This window comes from Camelus dromedarius, chromosome 9 (assembly GCF_036321535.1).
Source record: "Camelus dromedarius isolate mCamDro1 chromosome 9, mCamDro1.pat, whole genome shotgun sequence".
Classification (NCBI taxonomy): Eukaryota; Metazoa; Chordata; class Mammalia; order Artiodactyla; family Camelidae; genus Camelus; species Camelus dromedarius.
The window spans coordinates 63,036,143-63,046,155 of NC_087444.1; positions in this window are offsets into that span (position 1 = coordinate 63,036,143).

The following is a 10,013-nucleotide window of genomic DNA, read 5'->3' on the forward strand; positions in this document are numbered from 1 at the left end:
GGTTTCCATGCTCTGTTCATGCAAAGGAGACCCTGGTCTTCTTGGGCCTCTGCCAAGTGCTGCCTTTGGAACATCTGGGCATGAGGATCCTTGCTGAGCGTCAGAAATCTGCTTCAGTTCATTTTCGTTCCATGGCAAACGTTTCTCTTCTTAAAGCTGTTGTTTTTGTTTTGTTCCCCAGCAGAGTGAGTGCTCAACCAATTATCTCAAGGTTTTTCCTGTGCCCCCCTCCTCAAGAAAAATAATGCGGATTTGTCTTAGTAACACAAATTTTCCCCCACTTCTTCAAGACCTTTGGCTCATTGTATATCCTGCTTTTCCACCACATGCCTGAAGTTTTACCTCATTGCAGTCAATTCCGTCTTACAGTTAATTTCCTAGGAAGTTTCTTTCTTTCTTTTTTTCAGACAACTCCATTATGTCTTAAGTTTCTGCTTAAGATCTTGACCTTCACTTTCAAACTGTGCTTTTTCCAGTTGCAAAGATGCTTGCTGTTTGAAGATGTGTTCTCTTACCTACCTGAATTCCAACCAGGAGGACTCATAATGAGTGAATGGAATGTGCAAAGTCTTTAAATGTCAAGGATTTACAGTCTGACTGTAAAACAATTAGCAAGGAAAGCACAATTTAAAAACTCTTATCTGGGGAACAATCCGTATGTATACATACAAGAGCTATTGGAATAGTGCAATTCTACTTCAGAACTTTGTCCATCAGATTTTGACATAATTGACATACAGCACTATATTAGTTTCAGGTGTACAATAAAATGATTTGATATTTGTACATATTGCAAAATAATTACCGGAATAAATCTAGTGAACACCTCTCACCACACACAGTTACAAATTTTTTTTTCTTGTGATGAGAACTTTTAAGATCTACTCTTTTAGCAACTCTCAAACAATACAGTATTATTAACTATAGTTGCCATGCAGTGTATTACCTCTCTAAGACTTATTTATTTTATAACTGGAAGTTGTACCTTTTGACCACCTTCACCCATTTTGCCCATCCCTCACCTGTGGCAACCACCAATCTGTTGTTCTCTGTCTCTACAAGTTTTTTTTTCTTAATTTTTTGGTATTTGGGTTTTTTTTTTTTTTTTTTGATCACGGATGCAAGAGAGAGCATTCATATTTGTTTTCCTGTGACTTTTTTATTTCACATCCAACCATGTTGTCACAAATGGAAAGATTTTTCCTTCTTTTTATGGCTGAATAATATTCCATTATATATGTCTCACATCTTCTTTATCCATTCATCCATTGATAGACACTTTGGTTGTTTCCACATCTTGGCCATTATAAATAATGCTTCATTGAACATGGGGGTGCAGATAGCTTTTCAAGTTAGTGTTTTTACCCAGAAGTGGAATTTTTAGATCATATGGTAGTTTTTCTATTCCATAGTGGCTGTACCAATTTATATCCCACCAATACTAGCACACAAGTATTCTTTTTTCTCCATATCCTTGAAAGCACTTGTTAATTCTAGACTTTTTGATAGCATCCATTCTGACAGGTGTTAGATGGGATCTCATGATTTTGCTTTTCCCTGATGATTAGTGTTGCCAAGCATCTTTCCATGTGCCTGTTGGTCATCTGTATGTCTTCTTTGAAAAAATATCTATTTAGATTCCTCTGCCTATTTTTTAATCAGATCATTTTTTTTTTTGCTCTTGAGTTGTGTGTGTTCTTCATTGGATATTATAGTTTCTAATTAAAATATAGTTTTTTTCTCTAAAATCATCCTCATTTCTACCAAAGATAGCCAAATTCACACTAATTTGTTTGCGAAATAACTTTAGTTTCATTACATTTGGCCTGATTACTTATTTAAGTTCAGCAAGGATAGCAATTGACCTATTTTAAATCTGCTTTGCTGGAACTTTTCATAGGAATCTCCAGAATCCAGAACTTTTAATAGCTTCTTGAGGATAAGAAGCTATGTCAAGGACTTGCCATCGGACTCGCCCATAACAGCTACAGCTTTGAATGAATTCTTCTCTTCTTGAAGGTCCCCCAAATATCCTGAGGTTCCTCTGCCTGCCAGAAAGTGACTTTCCTTACCTACCTGGTAAGACTGCTGGGAACCGTGTAAGCAGGGAACCAGGGTATTTTTCCAAGGAGCTTTACGGCTCCATTGTCAATCTTAGTTCTTTAAAATTGTCTGGTTATATCTGATTCTATGCAATTCTCAAATGTGACAGTCCAGTCAAAGTACTGGTAATATAACTAATGTCTCTAATTGTGCCCTGTTACAAAGAGAACAGATTCTTAGTGAATTTATAGAAATAACTATATTGCCATGGAAACAAGAATGCCTTCTAAGGGTTTCCAAATTCTGGAGGGATGAGGCATGGAGAAAGGTAAATGTTTCAATTCTGCTTACAAAGGTGGAACTCACCAAATTGCTGTGATTCATAGTTAGCATAAGAGGAATGGTTTTCTTAATCTGGAAAACAAACATTAAAAAGCCAGTAATATTTCAGACCATAAAACCATGAAAATTATAATCATATTCCTCAGCTCATTCAGTCCTATGTAATTAATTCTGGTTAATCTTGATCATTTGTTAGCAGTGTTACGAAGTCATCAGGTTTCCATCAGAGTTCTGTAATATTACCCAGTTCAGTGGTATAATCTGAAAATTATCAGAAACCTATATTTGTCAAAAAGTCCTTTCTATAAATCTTCTTGAAGGTGAAGCAGTTTTGCAAAAGCATCAACGTAAACTAATAACTGTCTATAAATGACAAAAAGACAAAATGGTATGGTTAGAGACCTGACTACGATGCAGTTGACAAGGAAATGTGGTTATTTCTATGACATACAACATTTTGAAATAACAGCTAGAATTATGACTGATAGCATTTTATCAGGACACATCAGATTTTTTTGAATTTCATATAATTTTTAGAACACTTATGTTAATAACATTCTTCAGTCATGCAATATATCCTAAGAAGATTTATCATCATTTATTTGACAGTGTCTTCCATGTAATGTAATATGCCAACTAACCCTAGTTAGTTTAATCTTAACTAACCATTGAGATGTTTAAGGGGTCCTCTGAAAAATCCCGAAGTTCAATGGAGGTCAAAATGACTTCACTTAGAATTTGATTTGGGGAAGTTTATCAAAGATATCAGAAGGTTTTAAAATACTTGGTCAAATAAAGTCACTGTGAAATAATACTTATTCACTTAATCAAAGTGACAAGAGTTCACAGGCACATACAGAAAATTAAATAGTTCTTTAAAAAAAACTTAACCCTTATAATATTAAAAAAGACCCAGTTTAAGCAATCAAAGACCTGATTAAAAAAACACACAGAAGAAATTATTTTAATAAAACAAAATCTCTGCTTTTTAGACAGATTACTCAGAGGTAAAGAAAAACCTTTTACAACTTCCTTATCATTAGCAGACTTTTATCTTTCTAACAGAGAAACAAAACCAAATTCTACTTTTACCTCAGCTTACTTTCAATATTAAAATTTATTTGCTCAATTAAATTCATTCTATTCCAAGTCAACCAGTCCTGACCATGCACAAAACTTCTCAGAGTTCCTTTCCCATAAACCTTCTATAACTTCCTTGTTTACATTCAGAGTTTGTCCCAAGCTTTCCCTCTCTTTTTTTTAAGACCTCTCTAGGACAAAATTACTTTCTTTTCCCTTCACAACATGCATTTCCATTCCTTATACTCTTAAAAAATTTTCTTGCATATGAAGATATTTTTCCTATTTATTTTCATAGTTTTATTTACATATAAAGATTAGAATTAGTTTTAGTGGTTTTAGTTACATATAATAATTAGAATTATTAACCCTTAGAAACCTTCATTTCTAGTGAAAACTAAAAAGGAAGCAATTATGAACTGTTCGCTATACCAGTATTTTTTTGATTGGCAAACTTATGAATACATTTTATAGTTTCTAGAAACATATTTCCTCATAGTGTAATTTTTTTTCAGTGTGGTACAAGATATGTTTCTAATGGACCCAAACATCTTTAGTTTTTCTATAATAAGACAAAAGTAGGTATACTTAATTAGCAAGTAATGTCTCAGTATTTTATCTTATTTGGAAATTATCTAGACATTCAATGAATTCCCATCATTTAACTTAGCAAAACTCTAGTTTTTAGTTACCAAAAGATTTTGTAAGCTAACTTTAAGTTTTATCTCACTCACATCCATCAAAGTCATTTGTTGCCAATAATTACGTGAAGATTATCTATGAAAACATCGTGAGACATTAGACAAAGTCAACCAGGCTATTTTTCTTGCTGACAAATTTTGTAACAGAGATAACATGAACTTATTTGACTTTTGGTAAACATAGGTAGAATAAAAGTTTTACATTTAATACTGATAACTCTAAAGACATGCCTATTTTAATTAAACCAATAACTTTAAATTTGTTTTTATTTACTAAAGGTTAATCTTAGATCGTATGAACTTGAAAAACATTTGGGTTACTTTCTATTATACGTCTGCGATTTAGAATTATTTGAAATTCATAAGCATTTACTTTTTAAAAAAAAAATTTTTTTTAACATTTTTTATTGATTTATAATCAGGTTGCCAAGGGGGTGGAGGGTGGGAAGGGATAGACGGGATTTCAAAATTGTAGAATAGATAAGCATTTACTTTTAAGCCTAAATTAAATAGAGCTCTTTTACAAGTTAGTTTTGGTAATTCCATTCAGAGGTAGAAAAATTATCATATCGAAACAGTCACTAGCTTCCACCTCACACTGTGTGGGTTCAGGCAACTCTATAGGTTTCCTTTGTTCAATTAACATTGCCTGAGGGGTGGGTTTACATGCCTTATCTTACAACATTAGGCAGGGGAAACATTCTCCAGTGAGACACAATGTCCTTCCCCACAATACATTCAGGCAAAGGAGACACAAACACCTTACACACTGCCTGTTCAGATACACTAATTCTCTTACAAACTGTCACCTCAATTCCATCACCTCTAATACCGCTAACCACAGTTTCCACCAGAACCCCATCAACAAGTCTTGGCCTTACAATACTAGGTAGGGGAAGTGTTCCCAGCCAGCCAGAACATCCATTCCCATAAAACATTTAGGCAGTTCGGTATAACCTCTTCACGTAACATCCACTCAAACATTCCCACCTTAATAATCCTTTCAATCCTTACATTTTTACATTTTCTCAGTCGAAGTGTAGCCAAAGTCAGGTTTCCACCAGTGGGCCTTGGTACCACAGTTGTGGGACTCCTGCATCAAGGGAAACTGGAAACTTCTCTCCATCGCATAGTCATTTTACTCACTTTTGTGTAAAAGGCTTTCATTCCCCAGTGAGGGATGGAGCCAAGGGACCCAGGTCCTTTTTCAATTTTTAATTTAATTGGCTTAACTGTTGCCTCAAGCAATTGCTGGTCAGGTTTCTCACTATAATTTTTTTCCTTCTGGCTTTTAAAATTTCACCAAACTGGGGTAAATACAGCAGACTTGTTTGGGGTCCTTTAATGTTGGGGGACCAACAGGGGGTCCTTTTGGCTCATCCAGCCTTAGGCAGTGCTGTTTTAAACCCTTTGTTTTTTTAAGACTTAAATATAAGACAAGACACGATAAATCTCCCAGAAGAGAACATGGGCAAAACATTCTCTGACATAAATCTTAGCAATGTTCTCCTAGGGCAGTCTACCCGGGCAATAGAAATAAGAGCAATTATTGTTTATTTACAAATGGGACCTAATTAAACTTGTAAACTTTTGCACAGGAAAGGAAACTATAAGCAAAGCAAAATGACAATCTACAGAATGGGAGAAAATATTTGCAAATGATGTGACTGACAAAGGCTTAATTTCCAGAATATATAAAACAGCTTGTACAACTTAATAACAAAAAAACCAAACAACCCAATCCAAAAATGGACAGAGGACCTAAACAAGTAATTCTCCAATGAAGACAAATGACCAATAGGCACATGAAAAAATGCTCAGTATCACTAATTATCAGAGAAATTCAAATCAAAACTACAATGAGGTATCACCTCACACCAGTCAGAATGGCCATTATTCAAAAGTCCATGAACAATAAATGCTGGAGAGGGTGTGGAGAAAAGGGAACCCTCCTACACTGTTGGTGGGAATGTAGTTTGGTGAAGACATTATGGAAAATAGTATGGAGATTTCTCAAAAAACTAAAAATAGACTTACCATATATCCAGCAATCCCACTTCTGGGTATATATCTGGAGGGAACTCTAATTTGGAAAGATACATGCACCCCAATGTTCATAGCAGCACTATATACAATAGCCAAGATGTAGAAGCAACCTAAATGTCCATCAGCAGATGACTGGATAAAGAAGTTGTAGTATATTTATACAATGGAATACTACTCAGCCATAAAACATAATAAAATAATGCCATTTCCAGCAACATGGATGGACCTAGAAATCATTATTCTAAGTGAAGCAAGCCAGAAAGAGAAAGAAAAATACCATATGATACACTCATATGCAGAATCCAAAAAAAAAAAGGACACTAGTAAACTCATCTACGAAGAAGAAACAGACTCACACTTATAGTAAACAATCTTAGAGTTACTGGGGAGAGGGGGTGGGAAGGGATAAATTTGGGAGATGAAGATTTACAAATGTTAGCCACTATATATAAAAATAGATTTAAAAAAGTTTCTTCTCTATAGCACAGGGAACTATGTTCAATATCTTGTAACAACCTTTGATGAAAAAAATATGAAAATGAATCCATGTATGTATATGCATGACTGGGACATTGTGCTGTACACCAGAAATGGACACATTGTAACTGACTATACTTTAAACAAACAAACAAATAAATAAACAAATAGATAATAAAATAAAACCTTTGTTTTAATCCCATCAATGTCTGTTTTATTTATCCCATTTTAAAATAACCATCTAAAGATTTTCATCCTGCTGGGACAAGTCCTGCAACTCTTCCCTTTCTGATTCCTCTTTATTCTACCACTTTTAATATTTGCTTTATTTACCTTATTTCTTAACAACTCTTAAAAAATTTCCACCTTGCTGGGATGAGTCTCTTTGCCTTTCTCCTTGGCTTCTTCCCATTCTCTTAATTAACCTAACTTTTTTATTAGTGTCTTGTAAGACCCATAACGGTTCGCCCAGACCAAACCCCGAACAGGGCTTCCCGATTTTTTTTTTCTCATTCAGGGAGTTCTTAAGGTAAACCATTATATTTCTTTTAATTTGGTCTTTCCATAGGGACCAATAAAACAGCTGTTTATGATGAGGTCTTTAAAAAATTTACCAATTTCTAAGTTTTTCCAATTCAAAGGATCCATTGTGTGGCCAGTGATGAGTAGAATCTTAACAGTGACTCAAACCAGGAAGCCTTGTTATGACTTGACCATGGGTGAAGAAGTGCCCCACAAGAGAATGCAAAGGATTCAGCCCCCACAAGATCCAGAAAACTTATACCCGAAAATAGTCTAAGAAAACAAAGACCTTTGTTGCACAGGTGGTAAGGGTGGTGTGCTGTCAACACTAACAAAGCAAGGAAGCTGGAGATGACAAAGGCCTCTTATGGACTTGGACCCCTTCTGACAAACTGCCCTGAGAGCACGGCCAAGGGAAGAGACCGCTCAGAGTCTTGCCAAAGGCGCACCATTATGTGCACCTCCCGGATGGCAGAGACCAGGGAGCGTTTTCTCACTGGTCAACAAGCCAAGCTCTCAAGACACAGAGCAAGACAAAAGGAAAACCTGATCAGACCAATGGTTTTCCTGCTTATGACGAAGGACACAAAAGGCAGAACACAAAGAAGAACAGGGACCATTGCTGGGAGGAAAAGGGTCAACACACCATGAATACCCTTCCAAATTTCCCAAGAGTTGCTGAGTCCAAGGAACTAGCTCCATGAATGTTTTCTCCTGCGAATCTAATTCTAGAAAAGAGATAAAAGACTCCTAACACTCTCTTTTCCAGCGGATCCTGGGGGCAGAGATCCGGGAGACTGACTGACACGGTAAGAATTCTCACCTTCTGCCGGCTTTTGTCAGGTGTCCAGGATCTTAGCTACAGTAGTTTCAGGCTGGGTTACTGTCCAGACAGGAACGCTGAATCCTGCCGACTACGCCAACTGTCAGGAAGGGAGAAATCTCCCTCTGCCCCTCTAGGTTCTTCTGGCTGGTCTGGGAATGAAGTTGATATGAGGCAGGTTAACAGGAGAAAATCACACAAAATTTTAATAACATGTATACCTGGAGAGACCCAGGAAAAAATGAGCAACTCACCAGAATGTTCAAAGCCCTCGCCTTAAATCACATCTTCAGCTAAAGACAGGAGAGGATGTTGGGGGCAGTGGTTTAGGACTTCAAGGGGGAGGAAGGCAATTCACAGGGGGATGGAAAAGCAAATGTTTGGTAAATAAATATTTTCTGTGCCTTACTGGGACAATGGGAGCCACAGTGGACTCTGATCTCCAGGCCCTGCTGAGCTTCCCCCACCACCTGGCCCACACTCTTTGCAGCTATCTCTGGTGAGAGCTCTGTGCCTGGAACAGGCCCTTGATCTAAAGTCTTTAAGCAGCTAAGGGGAAGGTAAAAAGAAAGACCCCCCCCCCCCGAGTCTCGGTTTCTTATAAATAATCAGCCTGAAATAATCCTCATGCCAAAGAGATATGTTGGGATGGCAAATTTTGCTTCCCTTCAACAGTAAATAACAATAATAAATATGACAGCTCAGGATTAGGAAGACACAGGATCTCAAGAGGTCCATTTCTCTGCAGCTTTTAAAAAACTTCTCTGAGGCGGAAGGTACAGCTCGGTGGTAGAGTGGGTGCTTAGCATGCACAAGGTTCTGGGTTCAACCCCCAGTACCTACATTAAATAAATCTAATTACCACCCCCCTGAAAAATCAAAATAAAAAAATAAAGGGAGCCTTCTCTAAGGGGACATAGTGCCATGGGCTCATGGTGTGGGGAGGTATGAGGAACAAGAGGCCTCTTCCTCCAGGACACATTTGGTGAGAGGAGTCTGGGCGAGATTCCAACCCCCTCACTGGTTGGCTGGGTGCCTTTGCACAGTACATGAATCACGCAACCTCACGGGGTGACCCTGCTCAGATCTGTCAAATGCTTTGTGAATGGTCCATTCTATCATGAGCTGCTTATACACTTTCTCAGTGTCTACATAACAGCTTCTATCTTTGATTAAATTTCTTATTTAATCAGGGCCAGTGGTCCCAGGACTGAAGCACACCAGGGCTGTGGAGGGAACTTGGGTGTGTGAATTTTGGGCACATCCAAGGGGAGCACGGGGTGAGACGAGACAGGGTCCGAGGACCCAGTATTTAAGGAATGGACGGAGCCAGGAGAGCACAGCATCCCTGAACCCACAGGGACAGTGGCTCTGCCGAGCTGGGAGCTGCCAGGGTGTGCAGCACCAGACCGGGCGCTATAGCAGATGGGGTGGCAGCCAGTCTGGAGGCGGGCAGCGCGTCAGGGGCTGGGCTCTCCACGGAGAGGAGAGAACGTGGGGTCCAGAAGTGTCTCACCCCGAGGAGTCTTCACTGCTGACGGGAAAGCCTTGTAGAGACAGAGAAGTTGCCCAGAGTGATCTAGACTTCTGGTCTGGAGTATCTGGGAGTGTCTAAAGTCCTTTCAAATGGAGGTAAAGGCCACACACTGAGCCCAGCTGATTAAGTCAAGGAGGTGACAGTCACCCAATCGGAAGGAGACGAGTGGACAGTTCACAAGCCCTGGCTGGCGGGAGCAGGGCTGGGGGCCTGCAAGGCCTGGGGAGCTGGCTGAGGCTCGCCTTGCTCTTCCCTTCTCTCTCCCCCTCTCCCTTCTCCCTCCCTCGTAAAGTCATGAAGTATCTTCTAGAAGCTTAGTTTTGCTTTTCACATTTAGGTCTAGGCAGCACTGTCCAAGAGAAATATAATGGGAGCCACATGTGGGATTTAAAGTTTTCCAGTGCCCACATTTTTAAAAAAGTAATACAAACCCCCGGTGAAA